Source organism: Aulonocara sp. 'chitande type north' Nkhata Bay, linkage group LG3 (genome assembly GCF_057382095.1).
Source record: "Aulonocara sp. 'chitande type north' Nkhata Bay isolate Kocher_YH1m ecotype deep benthic linkage group LG3, A_spYH_male_GT1.1, whole genome shotgun sequence".
NCBI lineage: Eukaryota > Metazoa > Chordata > Actinopteri > Cichliformes > Cichlidae > Aulonocara > Aulonocara sp. 'chitande type north' Nkhata Bay.
In genome coordinates this window covers 53664425-53679087 of record NC_141346.1, presented here as the reverse complement: position 1 = coordinate 53679087, position 14663 = coordinate 53664425, and the positions used below count along the sequence as shown (strand labels likewise).

Below are 14663 nucleotides of genomic sequence, written 5' to 3'. Positions count from 1 at the left end.
ATATTTTATTTTATGTGCTGGAATGTGCAGAAAATAAGTTTAAATGTTAAACAAGTTTCTTCCAGTCAGAGAGTGTTGCATATAATTAAATTTTTGCTTGATGCATAAAGTTAAAAGGTTAAATCTAATAAAACAAGTTTTAAAAAGAGACGTTTCGTTTCCATTTGATTACATTTTGTATGATGGATTATGCAGAAAAAGTAGAATTGGGCTGAAAGATCTATCGCTTTATTACCTATTCAGGTTGTAAATCGTGTTTTTAAAAAGTAACTAAGTAACTAAGTAATTAATTACTTTTGAAAATAAGTAATCAGTAAAGTAACGGGATTACTTTTTTGGGGGAAGTAATCTGTAATTAGTTACTGATTACTTTTTTCAAGTAACTTGACCAACACTGCTTACAACACACTGCCAAACCCTGATTTGATTCCTTCCGAGTTCAAAAAAGATGAGAAATGTTGGGAACATCTTGCTCTGAGTGGATTCACTGTCACCATCTTCTCTCTCTTTTTTTTTTAACTTTATCCAGTTAAAGGAAATTGGATAATATTCTACATCAAAGTTTCCCTGGTGATGAATGCTGAGGCAAAATTTACAGTGAGTAAATTAGACCACCTAGATGATTAATAAATTAGTGAAAGAAATGATCTTGCTTTACCAGGAGCAATTGGACAAAAAATTGGTAGGGGGTGGGGGTCATGTGATTACAAATTCAAATAGATGTAAGGACTTCCATTACACTGACAACTCTCCGCTTTGACAGCCTATGAGGGCTGTAAACACACATCCATGTGTACATCTCCTCTCCGAATGTCACAACATCATTATCATGCAGTATTGATCCCAGCGAGAGTGATCCATTTGAATTCCAATCAGGATGAATGTGACAGTTCCTTGGCTGCAGCACCGCCGCTGTTTTGGTCTTGGCAGTAAACACAGCATTGTTAGTCTTTTCACGACCACAGATGGCCACAAGATGCTGGAAACTCCCTCTAAAACATCCACCGATTAGTACCTGGGCTCTGTGTGTGTCGTCACACTGTGCTATTCACCCCCAGGTACAAATATGTGTTTTCACTTAAATAGATTAATTCAGCTTAATCATTTTTTAATCCTGAATGATATATAGGGTTGTGAACGTGTTTTTCCTCCTCTCCTGATTTCTTCTATATTTGCATCGAATATGATTACATGACTCAAGTAAATACGAAATGCAGCTTTTAAATGATGATTTTATTTATTAAGGGAAAAAGCTATTCAAATCTGGCCCTATGTGAAAAAAGTAACTGGTATTGAGTTTTTCACATCACCTTCCTTGTTTTCACAGACTTGTTTTAAATTCAGTCACGCTGGAGACTTTTCAAGGGTGAATCTACTATTTAAAGTCATGCTAAAGAATTTCAGTAGGATTTAAATATATTAAATGAAATCATCACTTAAAAAACTGCATTTACTACTTACTCGGGTCATCTTTTTTCTAATATTAAAATATGCAAATATACAAAAAATCGATAGATTATTGGCTCTTTCTAGTATCCCAACAGCATCTACACAAAAGCATCTGAGGAAGAGTCTGAGGACAACGCAGGCAAAGACCTAATCATTTTCAATTAAACATGGAGGAGTGGAAGCAATGTCAGTATTTTTATAGGTATGTGTATGGCCTTGGAGATGCCTGTGATCACATGGTCATATTTATAGAGCTTCTTCTAACACTGCTAAAAGAACTAGCAGCTCTACGTGCACTGAGCATGAGCTTACTTGTTCTCAGTTTCTTTTCTCCCTCTGATCTTAATGCCAGTGCAGATAATACGAGCTAATCTTATCTCTTCTCTCAATCACTATGATCTCGTCTATTCAGTGTCATTAGCCTGGCAGACGCCCATGTTTCCTACAATCACTTTTACTATTTCAATTTTCTTTTTCCTCCCCCACTCCCTCGCTCTGATTCTGAGCAGTGCATTAGCATCGACAATGCCACTCAAGAGTTCAAGTGCTCTCTCCATTTCTCACTCTTCGCCTCTCCCTCCATCTCTGCTGTCTCCTTCAATTGTCCGCCACCTTCCTATTGGTGGCCAATCATGTGACTGATGAGAGAAAACTACTGTACAGAAATCAAATCACATAGCAGCGTGCACGGAAATGCACAATGTGGTTAGCCTCTTTGCCTTTGCGTATTGCTGCTTCATCCACATTGTTATTATGTTAAAGGTGTGGACAACATAAAATGATAAGTACTGCAATTACACGGCAATTTAACACTCATCCAGGGCTTTGGCTCTACCCAGAAATCAAACATGTGATACATAGGATTACCAGATTTTTCCTCCCTCCTTTCTCTTTTCTGCTGTAATGGAAAAGAATCATGGAAGCTCTGTGGTTCTGCAAGATTGTTTATTTTAATGAACCGCGCTGTCAGGGGGAATAGGAGGAATACTTTTGGCTGGGTACTAAAGCTAAACTTGTGCATTGTTGGTGACATATTGTATTTGGGTAGCAATGACAAGCTGCTAATGAAAAACGTTGGTGAGTAATGTCGGCCATATTAAAAATCAAACAACTGCGGCAGCCTGCAGTGAGGCTAACCCGTAAAAAAAAAAAAAAAAAAGTACGGTTAGCTGCATCTGCTTTGCATCAAAGGCCGAAGCGCGGAGATTCTCATTACAGCTCCTCTTCCGTTTCATCACTTTCATCCCAAGGCCATCCACCTCCCAAACACAGATAACAGAAGCACCCCAAATATCTCTCTTTAAAGGAACTACTTAAAAATATGCAGTCAAAGAGAGAGGGACTGTGAAGAGTGTGAAGATCCTCTCAAATAATTAAGAAGTGGGGCATGCATTGCAGATAATGAGTTTCTAGCATCACTGACTACACAGTATTCCCCTGTCTTATCACCTGCTGCTGTCAGTCACTAATGAAGTTGCCATTTCCAATTACTGCTCCCTATTAGGAATCATTATTAGGCCTGGGCTGTTATTGTGGCTGTTATGATATTTTGATACCACGGTAAGCATTTACAGGATATTGTTTTATACAGGAAAACTGTTACTCAATAAGGCCGATCTACTAGTTGTTTTTCTCTTTCTCTGTGACCCAAGAACCAATGTGTAGGACTCACGAGCTGGTACCCCAAGGTCGAAAACACCACAGAGATGAGACCACTTCCTTACTCCCATCCTCCCTTTTTTTATCTCCTGGAAAAGGCTCGTTAAAGGCTAGGTGGTTTGTTTCAGAATTCACTGATGAAAGAACTCTGTATTCTATGTCTAGGAGTGTATTTTGCTGGGATGATCATAAATTATAGCTGAACTGATAAACTACACAAGGGATACTTTGCTCAGAAGGCAGGAAGACGTTTCCTTATTTAGTCTGTACCGGTTTGAACTGGGAAAGCTGACACACGAACCTTTTTTTTCATCTATATAAACTGCTGTGTATCAAATAAACCTTTGAGTTGATTTGGGAAGGCAACCTGAAGCAGTCTGTGTTTCCTTGTTCTCCCAAGCTGCTCCCGGCGCTGTAACTAACCCAGCTGAATGGCATACCTGAGTGTTACTTTAAATAATTAGGAATCTTAAAAGGAAAGGACAAAACTCTGCTTATCGCTCACGCCACGGAGGAAACCCGGGATGGCAATTTCCTTCAATTTTGGTGTCAGAAGTGGGATCCCTGACAGAAGGTAAATATGTGTCTTTCATATTTATATAGAGACCATATTATACCTCTCTCAGTGATTGATCCATAAAGGAACGGGATATGCTGACGAAGTTTCACTTAGTGATCCAGAGAGATACACTGACGACTTCCTCAGTCCCCGAATAAAGTAAATTAACCCTTGTGTGGTGTTGGTGGACACAGGAAGTTGCCTGTTGTCTTGAATATTTTAATTTTGTTTAAAAAAATAATAATAATTAATTGTTTAATTAAACGTACGTTAAAAAGTGAGAAGTTGCTCACTTAGAAAAGTGACACAGAAAGTTGCCTGTTGTCTTAAATACTTCTCGTTAAGTGAGAAGTTGCTCACCAAAGAGTGACACAGGGAGTTGCCTGTTATCTTGAAACGTACGTCAAAAAGTGAGAAGTTGCTCACTCACAGAAAGCTAGTAAATAATTAAATTTAATTTTGTTAAAAAAAAAAAAACGAAAGAAAACTGAAAACGGGTCTCACAGACCCGATTACCATACAAGGGTTAAAAGCAGTAAATTAAAAGCAGAAAGAACACAGGAAGTTGCCTGTTGTTTTACGAGAAGTTGCTCGTTAAGCGAGAAGTTGCTCGCTAAGTGAGAGTTGCTCACACAAACAAAATTGCTAGCAATAAATTTAAAGTGACCTCAGCTGTGCCGCAGCGAAAATACTAACCTAAATCCTCCTAGCGTGTAAACCCCTCTGGAAATCACTGAACATGGGTCAGAATAATTCAAAGACCACAGACAGGTCCGATAAAAAATCTAAAGTACCTGTAAAACCAAAAATTAATAAAATACAAAATAAAGTCTCAAATAACGGCTCAGTATAACTCCCATTTCCGGTTACGTGTAACCTACGTCCGCGAATCGGTGAAGACGTCCATGATCACGTATCCAGAACATGCGGGAGTGCTTATGTGACTGACTTTGTTTACAACTTAAGAAGTTCAATGCATTCTAATTTATTTCCGGAGCCTTATCCCGAACGATTATCGCCAGAAAACAGGTCAGTAGAAATGTTGAATATCATTTGTGATAAGAAAAGTAGCCTGCTTAAAAAGTCCTGTAGAAAATATATGATAGAATGCCGCGACGTGATGCATCAAATGTTACCGCTATGGACAAAAGGAGGGTAAATAATGACAAAGTCGCCGATTTCTTTAAGTGGCTGCATTTGAGGCTGGAGATGGAGAGCACATGCACACAGTGCAGAAGTCAAATCACAGCCTTACTGAAGGGTGATGAACATATTGTGGAGGTTTTCATGTCTTGAAACAAACTTGAGTTCTTCTCTAGAATACATCAGCATCATATTACCCATAAATACTGTACGCTTGTGTGGTTTGATGATTACGTTTGCTGTGACTATCTAGACAGAGGGGAGGTATTAAACTTAGATGATATAGCTTATTTTCCTTTCAAATTAGAAGCACAACACTGAAGTAGCGGAGCTCACCCTAACTCAGTTCAGTGCACCCAGATATTCTGCTGCTACAAAGCAGCTGTAGCTAAAGTAAGAACACTTTAGACAGACTGTGCAGTGGAACTGACAGTTTGCTGATTTTACAGACCTCTATACTTATGCTAATGGTAAACCTTCAATCGGCCACATTTTTTCTTCAGCTGTTTACCACTGTATTTCAATTGTCATTGCAGTCAGAGTGGCAAAGAAACAAGTGCTGTTGATCCTAGACACTTTTGTCACTCTACTGACTAATTAGCTTCGGTGTAATGGTATATTTACTTACTTTTACTGCAGTTAAAACGCAGTATGGCAGACAAATGGTATAATTCAAGAAACCTAATCCTCATGTTAAGGTATGAAGAATGGTTTATCTTTCTCATTTTTCAGTATGCACAAGACCCACATCGTAACACAGACATGAGTTTCTCACTGTCAGAATTCAATGATAAAACAGAAGTTTAGAGTTATTATATATAAGGAGCTCAATTTTTTCTCTTACAAAAACGTCTCACTGACTAGCTCTTACAATATCTTCAATCCTTGACTTCATACTGTGTGTGTGTCTATAATTTGGTGTATGAATTAGTCAAACCTACATGTTTCAGTTCATCAAGAAAATGTTAATATTAGGACAACATAGCAAGATTAAATACAAAAATGTAGTTTTAAATGACGATTCTCTCTTTAAGGGAAAAATCCTACTCATATCTACCTGGCCCTATCCAAAAAAAAGTAATTGCTCACCCAAATCATAAATTTACTATGATTAACCACAATTTTTGGAAAGCTGAGTTTAATTTCGCAAGCCTTTCCCAGGCTAGATTACTGCCAGATCTGTTGAATCAAGGAATTACTTAAATAGACTCTGACAAAATAGGAAACAAAGTCATTGACATTTATCAGTCTGGGAAGGGTTACAAATCCATTTCTACGGCTTTGGGACATCAGTGAACCAAAATGAAATCAATTATCCATTAAAAGAGAGAGCCTGGAACAGTGGTGAACCTTCCAGGAGTAGCCAGCCTACCAACATGACTCTAAGGGCACGTTTGACAACTAATCAGACCACAAAAAAATCCAAAACATCATTTAAGAACTGCAGTAGTCAGTTAAGCTCAGTGTTCATGATTCCACAATAGGAAAGTGACTGGCATCCATGGGAGAGATCCAAGAAGAGAAACACTGCTGACCAAAAATAAAACACAGGCTCGTCTCACATTTACCAAAACATCATGAGTCTTTTGGGAAAATATTCTGTGGACTGATGAGAAAAAAGTTGAACTTGAACTAAAGTTTAACAGCAAAAACTAACAGCAATTCACACCATCACACCCCCAGTAGAACAAGTGGTGTTATGATGGAAACACTAAGAGAGGGCAGAACTCCTCCACAGCAATGTAGAGTTCTTGCATTTTGTATTTTCTTAAGCTTATGCTTGTCTAATATTAGATAAACTATTCTAATATTAGATATTAGATATTTACCCAAGAACACCGAAAGCTAAGCTGGACAAAGAGTTGCCTTCAAGAAACAGAGAAAGAAACACACATCCTCATCTGTCACTTCAGAGGAATTTTATTGCTTTGTGTCAGCGGGCCTTAGTAAGAGAGCAACACATTGTGTTTTTGCGTATGCATTTCCTACAAGGTGAATGTGTGCTAGAATGTGTGTACGTGGGTATTTGCGCTGAGTTTCTGACACGCCTGATCACCACTGTCTGCAATCAGTAGTCTGTCTGCTCTAATGCAGCACCTTATCAATCTCAATGCACAGGACTTGCCTCTCTGCTCTCACACTCAGCAGTTACAGATAAAGCATGGCGGCTGGCAGGACAGAGGCAGAAGCTACACCCAAAAAACTTCATCTCAAAGACAATTCAGTTATTATAGGCTGGAAAACTAAATGTATATACACTATCAGCTTTTATTGTGATGTGTGTGTGTTGTGGGGATAACCTTGGATAATAATTGTTGCACATACAGCAGTCCAAAATATATTTAATGGGTACTTTTCTGACAAAAAAAACTTCAGGACTTTTAATATCCAATGAATTTCAGGCTCATTTCTTGCAGTAAAACTTCCTCCAGCACACTGTGAGTTGCATTTCTGCAGTGCTAAAGCTCATGGAAGATTAAGCAAATTAGCCCCTTTTGTACTGGTTATTCAGTTCTGATTATAGTCAGCGAGCAAAAACAGAGAACAAATTGTTTGTGGTAACAGGTTTTTTAAAATGCCTGTAGTATAACAATTCTAGAGCAATCAGTAATGTTCAGTGCTGCAAGCCCCAAACTGAAGTTACTAAGAGTGCAAAATATTTAACTTAATAGAAAACAGCAAAGTGCTGCGTGCTGGCTACTGTAACCATTTGCAACATGTTACTCATCTACTAGGCAGAGAGGAAGACTGTGTGCACCTTGCTTACATACTTTTAAAGGCCAAATTAAAACAAGAAACGATATTATCTCATGCTTTAGTGCGTTTTGTGAGTCTGCAGGGGTCCATTGTCCATTTTGCAAATATACACATAGACAAGCTGTAGTGGGGATGAGTAATTCAAATTATGCATTCTATCACAAAAGTACGCAAATGTCCTGCAGTGAATTAGTAAAACAAAGTAAAGCTCTTGCGAAACAAAGACCCCACCAGCAATAAATCATTGTAATGTTAGTATTTTCTAGCACCAAATAAAGGGTAGCCTAGAGTCGCAGCTGTGTGGTCATTAAACTTCAACTGGAGCCGGACGCTCACTGAGTAGCTAATCCAATGTGGCGGCAGCATTAACTGGAAAGAACTTCATGTTACTGATAATGTAATTAGCTGCAGTTCTAAGTGAGTCGAACCCTAATTACATGCAAAAACCTGCAAAATGTAAAAAACTGGCACTGGTGTAAATTTGGACTAAAACAGATCCAGCCTGAAGATTAGCAGACATTCAAAACTTTAACCATGTCAATGTGCAGGTGTCTAAAATCTGTGTTCTTTTATTTCATGTGACCCTGGAGAACATGTTACAATGCCTGAAAAGCAGAAAGAGAAACTGCAAAGAGAAGATCCTTGGACAATTCAGACTACGTCTTTCAGACCTTGAGTCTCTCTTTCAGCTACATACAAGCTCTTCTGCTATTGTCACATTTTACCATAAAAGAATTCAAAATTAACCACGGGAAAGCAGAACACGGTGGAAGAGCTGGAAGGTGGTGGGTCAGTGCAGTACTCTCCAAGGGTTTACACTGGCCCTTTGTTTAAAAGACAAAAGGGTGATGGAGTGAGAGATGAGGCACGAACAAGGCTGTTTGACTGTAGTGATGCATGAGTGGCTATTTCTGCTTTCAGTGCCCCCACCTCCCCTGAAGGACATGGTAGAGGAGATGAAGTGGGCAGAGCGCTTAAGGAAAACAAAGGAGGTAGGCTGCAGACTGGAGAGTGGGATCACGAAAGGAAAAAGTACACTGCATTTTTGCAGATCTTATTTAATACAAAAAGATACAGTAGAACGAATTGTTACATTTAAATTCAATGTCTTTTTTATTCTTCATTTTGATATATATATTTGCTTCATCAAAAACATTTGTTGTTCAACCACTTCAGATGCTTTGCCGACTACCTGCCTCTTATCGTAAAGTGAATAACGGCTGCCTTCTTCAAGAAACAGAGGTGTAAGTACTGAAGCGTTGTCAGGGTGCCACAAAACCACTTTAAGTTGAGACTGGAGTGGATGTTGAGCATACAAAGGAACACATCGTTTACAATAACAAAAAAACTTACTGTTAATTTAGTGGTAATCAGACACACAGGCACATGTTATTGCACCCAAAACAAATTCCTTTTGCAGTGGATTGAATGAAGAGTTTTTGAGATGGACAAAGAGCAGACACTACCATAAGGAGAGTCCTAATTTATTAGTGATCTAAGGATAGAGGAACTGCTGATGGCCTAATCAGACCTACAACTGATTTCTGCTATGTCAGTTCTGGGCACAATAGCTAATTGTGTAAAATGTTGCACACTAAACTCAAAACTCAAAAGACAAGCCTAGCCTATAGGACTGAAAAAGAAGAAGAAGCCAAAGAAATGTAATGAAAGAGCAATGATTTGTGCTTTTCCTATCTTACTTGCCTTTGACAGTACTCTACTGTACACTACAAGCCAAAAAAAAAGAGGCCTGAGTCAGTGAAAGACAGTCGATGTCACCAAGGACAACTGCTTTGCTAATTTCACCAAGGGGCTGAGCCCATCTGCCGTGTACCTACACTGTGGACAACAACAGGATGACCTCAGCCAAATTACCAAGTGCTCTCTTCTCCGTCTCCACTTCCATTTAACGCACTGACAGACACGGAAGTCTTTGCCTTGGGGAACCACAATGTCCTTATGAGCAGAGGACAGAAGGTCTTTAAAGAGAAATAAAAATGACAAAAAGGCAAGTATCTTCTTTTTTATTACCAGACATGCCACAAATCTATTAATATACAACCTCACATTTGATCAGGATTCGCTGCATTTTAGGGGTTTCTAGGGCAATGAAAAACACACATTTAGACACTGACAAACTGCTACTGGATACACTCTTTCACCTTTTCCTTTTACCTTGTTTTCCAATGTCTGGATGTCAATAGAACCTACGCATGCAGCTGTGGCTACACTGCATCATTTGTCTCTACAGCAATCCAATAATCATTTACAGCCGTGATGGCATCAGTCAGGGGAAGCTAATAACCCAGTCAATACTGGTGATGACAGTGGACAGCTGTGGTGGCCAGAAAATCAGTGCTAGCTAAGTGTTTTGATTGGTGTCTAGTGAGAAAAATAGGAGCTGCATAATGAACAGTTCACTAAACACAGGTGGAGTTAGTGGAGAAAGATTTGGAACTGGCTGGATGAGGTTTTGCTTTATTGTAGCTTCCTTTGCAAGTTTCTCTTCTAAGTAGGTCAAAGGCTGCGCCCATAAATTATATTTTTGGGTTAGAATACAAAGCACATCCTGCACAATCGCATAGAGTTCAGCCATAAACACACACATACATCAATACCAGACGGGCCGGTTGGTAGGCGCATTTTTCTAATAAGGAAGACACCTGTGGACAGAATTTGTTTTGCTGCCAAATCCTGAGATAAACATGGTGGCTGAATCTGCAGGTGTGAAAAACTAAATCCTAACTTGAACTCCGTTTTATCAAAATAAAAAAAGATAAATGAATTAATATTAAAAAAAAGTACCTGTTTAACTGTGTGGCTCCAGTAGCACCAACAGCAAAGCTTAGCTTAATCCAAGTTAATCCAAACATTAAAAGATCATCTGTCTACACAGTAATTTGCAAGACCAGGAAATATACTGAAGACAACTGAAGACTTTTTACACAGCTTCCGCTGCGATGCGAGTCCTTATTAACTCTTTTACTGTGTTATTTAATTAAATAGAATGGATGCGATCTGTACTTTGGTTATAACTCATCTGCAAAAGTAAAACTGATGTTATAGCAAGCCATAGTAGAAATGTGTGGGTCTGTTCTATGCGCTACAGAGAGCGAAAAACTGAGCACACTACGTGGTGGGTGGATGCAGTCGTCCATGTCTGACTGTGCGAGTGTTTGTGTACTTGTGTTTCTTCAGCATAACAGGCACAGCGGTCGAGCCCAAGGGAAAGTGAAAAGCCTGCCTCTTTGGTTTGCAATACAAAGGTTGCACTGTGCAGTATGTCATGCTGGTTATTGACTTTAATGGTAAATCCAGACACCACACATCTCTATATCAGCCCTCAGTGAACATCGACCACCATGTCACCTACGTACTGCTACTTAAAAGTGCTGCTGATATTGTCTCTATACCAGGACTGATTTGGCTTTAAATAATAAGCAGACATTATAGACAAAGCCTCCCGTGGTAGCCATCCCCCGCAGAGGTTACAGAGAACTTTGCCTTTATTTCTAATCTCCAGGTAGTGCTTTTATAAAGCTCTGTGCGAAATATCCTTTTCATGCTATTTTTCCCCATCACCTCCTACACCCCAAGAGCTGTTCTTGGATTGTTTATGTTTTGGCTTTGTCTCCCCTTTGAGCCTTACGACACCGGCTAACATGCGTTACTGCCTGGTAACCACACTCGAAGCTCCATCTAGGCGACCTCATGAATTATTTTAATGCCATAAGTTTAAGCTTTGTGTTTGCTAGGCTGGGCTAATGAAAGAAACATAAATCCCCAGTGGGAGCTCAAACTGAATGAATGTGCAATGGCGAGTGCATTAGCTACAGCTTTGTTTGCCACCTTAAAGCATAAAATAATCACGTTTAGAAGAAAAGCAGCTCTGCAGGTCTCTACCCAAGGGGAAGAGAGAGGTCACTCGTGAATAATTCACCAGGCAGCGCCAGAGTTGAGTCAGTGGCAGTAGTTGAAGGGAGACTTTGCCCAGAACCGTGTTGCAATTGGCTAAAAAATTGAAGGCTTCAATCAGGAGCTGACACACTCGTGGGTCAGGCCCATGCAAAAAACAAGGAAAAAAAAGACGCATAGTAAATAAAAGTAGCTGCCAGATGAAAGTGAGAGAACAGCAAAAATGGAGACACAAGAGGTGAGATATGGAAGTAGAACATGGGGGCAGGAGGTGAGGACAGTGAGGGAGGTGACTGGACTCTCAACAGCTCAGCTCAACAATGCGCTTTTATGCGCCTTCGAACTCTGTGGCCAGGCGCCCACTAGATTTTATGTACACACTTATACACAGCTGAGAGCTACCGGTTTTACAGTTTCCCCCATTTGTAAATCAATTTCATTTTTTGTATGCTGGAATATTCCTGGTTTATGGGAGCTATGGAGGTAAAGTACGGCTTAAGGGAAGAGTCCCTCTCTTTCCTCTTTCTTACAAGGGCCCAGACTCCCTTCAGGTCTAAAGTGGAAGTCTCGCTTGCTTTTGATTTAGAAATTCTGTTATGAAAATGTATTCACTTCCAGTCAGTGTTAAGCCAACACTTGTTCTTACCTTTGGCAAAAATTTCAGTGTGCTGTTTTTTGTCTACAGTATAGACTACACCTGTGTAATAATGTATGGAGGAGCTCAAATACCGCTGCTTTTCTGCTTCTGTGTCTCGTGGCACTCCAAAGCTAAGTTACATTTGCTATGCATTTTCTTCCGCCTCCTGAATTTCAGTGCTTGCCTATTGATCGCGGTGCTATTCTCGGCTTCCCCTCAGTAGCCTCACTCTGTGATTGCTAGACCTAACGTGATTGGTGTCACCAGTGGGTAACAGACATGCAAGTTCATAAGCAGAAACTGAATGCGGAAAGAGCTGTGAGTGAAACAGAAATATGAGAATCCAGGTGACAGCTAACCCTTCTAATTTAACTAAGTAAGAAAGGAGAACAAATATGTAGATAAACTGGGGAAATACAGGTGTGCTGAAGACACTGCAAGAGTTGAATACATTGCCGTGCATTGCACCAATCCATGAACTGAAAAGCATCAACTATTACTATGAAATGTGTGCAATTTGCTATTAAAGCGTTATCAACGACTAGTGCAGAGGAGATATTCTGTGGAAAATGGTGAAGCGGCTAAAATAACAGCTGAAATTCATCTCTGGCTGGGAGCTATTCCATCACCCATCGTGTCAGATGAACTTCAACGGCATTTTTACTTTTTGTATAAATGTGGATAAAGTGACAGTGCAAAAAAATGGCTTATGTGCCCAATTACCTTAATTGACAGGCAATTTTGCCTGTAGCTGGCAGCTATTAGCAAGTCATCACCTTCTGTTGGCAAGGCTGCTTCCAAATAAACCCCCCCCCCCCTGCAGAGACAGAGTAAGTGCAGTGACCTCCAGTACACTCAATTAAGGAACCATAATCCAGGACGGTGGGAAGCCCTGACTAACTCCTAACTGGTGGTCTTTTTATGTATGAGGTTAGCTTAAAGACGGGAGTGAATGCACTGTGGGGAAATCAAGGCCTCTCCGCAGGCCTGTCACTCAACCAGAATTGCTTAAGACTGAATTAATTTCCATCTTCAAACAAATTGGGTCATTGCAGTGCATTTGTTCCTTGCTCTTCTTCATACTCATAGTCATGATGAGCTGCTATAAATATCCCTGAATTATTGTGTCTAATTGTAAATATAGCTCCTGAAAGAGAGGTAAAACAAGTAAAAGGAACTATTTCTGTACCAGAATCAGATGAAAGCTGAATTTCTCAAGCATCTGTTGCTTCATAGTGAAGTATCCTTTACATTGCATCAAGGGATAAACTTTGATCTAGTTGGCAGTCTGTGCTACAGATACAGCAGTCGTATTCTCAGTGAGGTCTGATGGATGAAACATTAGATTGAAACATTGGATTTTCAAAAATACTGTTGAAACACTGCTGGGCCTCCTTGCCAGCTGTGATGGACATCACATACCTTGTCTAGCATTGCCGAATCGGTTACTGGTGCAAATGTAATGGCTAGCTGCCAACAAATCTGCCCTTTACATTTGTTTCCTGCTATACCAGTTAGTAGAGTGTTGAAGAATTACTGCTGCATGCAGGGTGGACCCTACCCCAGCTGCCAAAGGGTGAGAGGCAGGGAACACCAGGTCAGGTCGCTGGCCTGTCACAGGGATAAAGGGTAATTTATGGTCCCGGCTGTGTATACATTTCTGTTTGAGAAATATACTATCACTATCACATTCAGACCTACGGCCAATTAAGAATGACACATTAACCTGACCTCCATGCATATCTTTGGATATCACTGTGCTGCCCTGCTGCAGACATCCTTTTGGTAAAATTAGCTATTAATCAGTTTGACTTGAAATAACGTGCACACATCAATCATCATGACACAACTTAGCAGCACAGGTAACACCCATTTAAATCCAATCTCACATACGATCATGTAGAATAAAGGTTGGAATTGGCAGTCGCATACTTGAGGTTCTCGATGACTGCTTACAGATGAATCTTGCGGAGTCGCCAATCAAGGCTTTCAATCAGTGAGCAAATGATAAACAAAGACAAAGAGGAGGAATCTTTGAAGGCTGGCATTAGAGTGCAAGAGACTGACAGACTATCAACACTGTAATCCACCAGGGAGCTGCTCTAATACACCTAAACGCCCAACTAATGGAAGCCATCCGACAAGCAAAGCAGGCTTGATTCGCGTATCAAGAAAGGGCGACAGGGTGAATGTCAACAAAATGTCAGCTTCAATCAAATGTGAATGACAGCCTTCGGTCTTTCACTGACAGCATATTCGCAATAACCCGGCAAACACGCTCACTGCCAGCCTGAGTGTAACAGGGCAGCCCTTAGCGGCTGGAAACACAGTGAGACAGACCAAGGCAAGTGTAGTGGAACAAAGTATTTATTTGCTCTATGGCTCTCCTTAAAACAATTAACTTGTCGAGCTTCTTCACAGCACAAAAATCCATCCTCTAATGACAACTGGCAGCCTTAAATATGTTCAGCTGTCACAGACTTAACCATTATTCCACTCTCAGGTAAATTCTTAAATCCCAACCTTCCACCACAGTATACAATA

At 40.0% G+C, this 14663-nt stretch overlaps 1 protein-coding gene and 1 long non-coding RNA gene across 7 annotated transcripts in view; one reads left to right on the top strand and one right to left on the bottom strand.

The window, feature by feature from the left end:
* The window catches only part of nrxn2b (neurexin 2b), a 719066-nt gene that overhangs the window by 158490 nt on the left and 545913 nt on the right, over positions 1-14663 (bottom strand). The gene's annotated exons all lie outside the window — the stretch shown is intronic.
* LOC147336197 (uncharacterized) lies at positions 8434-9571 on the top strand. The gene is made up of 3 exons (XR_015128638.1): positions 8434-8559; positions 8744-8811; positions 9281-9571. It is a non-coding gene; the product is annotated as an uncharacterized LOC147336197 (long non-coding RNA).